We start from the raw sequence: 498 nt of genomic DNA, 5'->3' as shown, positions 1-498 counted from the left end.
ATTCACACCCTTAGGGGTGGTTGCCAGGATTTGCCGTAGGCGTTTCGTTCTCTAGAAGTGGACCTTAAGATACCCTGAAAATTTCAAGTCTCTAGTACATTTAAGGACAGACAGACACACAGACACACACGAGGTCGTTTGCATAAGCCCGCTGGATAGCTTTTTCAAAGCAGAAGGGCGGGCTAAAAATAAAAAAAAAGTAGAAGTAATACTTTGGGGTTGTTGTTTATTATTTTTTTGACAGGTCAATTTTCAAGGTAGAGGGCTTAAAATCAATACAGTTCTTGCTTTTTATGCTACAAAGCTACGCTAATAATGTCAGGTACCTAGCTCAACCCGTTCTCGAGTTATCGTGATTACAGACAGACACACAGACAGACACGAAACTTTTTGATCATCACTAGAGTAATAGGCTTCGCTATCGCTCAGCCAACTAGGTAGATGTACGCCAGACCACGTCTCGCGTAACAGGCTTCGCGATATCTCACGAAACACTGT

This window comes from Frankliniella occidentalis, unplaced genomic scaffold (genome assembly GCF_000697945.3).
Source record: "Frankliniella occidentalis isolate FOCC.00 unplaced genomic scaffold, Focc_3.1 Scaffold68, whole genome shotgun sequence".
In the NCBI taxonomy this organism is placed as follows: Eukaryota; Metazoa; Arthropoda; class Insecta; order Thysanoptera; family Thripidae; genus Frankliniella; species Frankliniella occidentalis.
Note: the sequence above shows the minus strand (reverse complement) of the source record.